Source organism: Penaeus monodon, chromosome 34 (assembly GCF_015228065.2).
Source record: "Penaeus monodon isolate SGIC_2016 chromosome 34, NSTDA_Pmon_1, whole genome shotgun sequence".
Taxonomy (NCBI): Eukaryota; Metazoa; Arthropoda; class Malacostraca; order Decapoda; family Penaeidae; genus Penaeus; species Penaeus monodon.
Window position 1 is genome coordinate 33,819,493 of NC_051419.1, and position 361 is coordinate 33,819,853.

The following is a 361-nucleotide window of genomic DNA, read 5'->3' on the forward strand; positions in this document are numbered from 1 at the left end:
TCATATTCATCTCCCTTCCTCCTTTCCTCTCCGTTTTACTACCTCCCTCTACCATCTTTCCCTCTTCTTTTCTTTCTCCGCCTCCCCCCTTCTTCCCCCTCTCCTTCTCCTTCCCTCTCTACCTATTCTTTTCTCTCACCCTCTCCACTCCCTCTCCCTCCCTCCCTCCTTCTGCCATTTTCCCTCTCCCTCCCTCTGCCATTTTCCCTCTCCCTTTCCTTCCCTCCCCCAGTGCTTCCTCGTGTCCCCTATTCCCTCCTACGTGGGCGCTCCCTCAGGCACTTGAGTCATAAAAGCCTTATCGCTCTCTCAAATAATTTTGTGTTTATTTCCTTTCTATGGCGTATCATCTCCGGGCTCT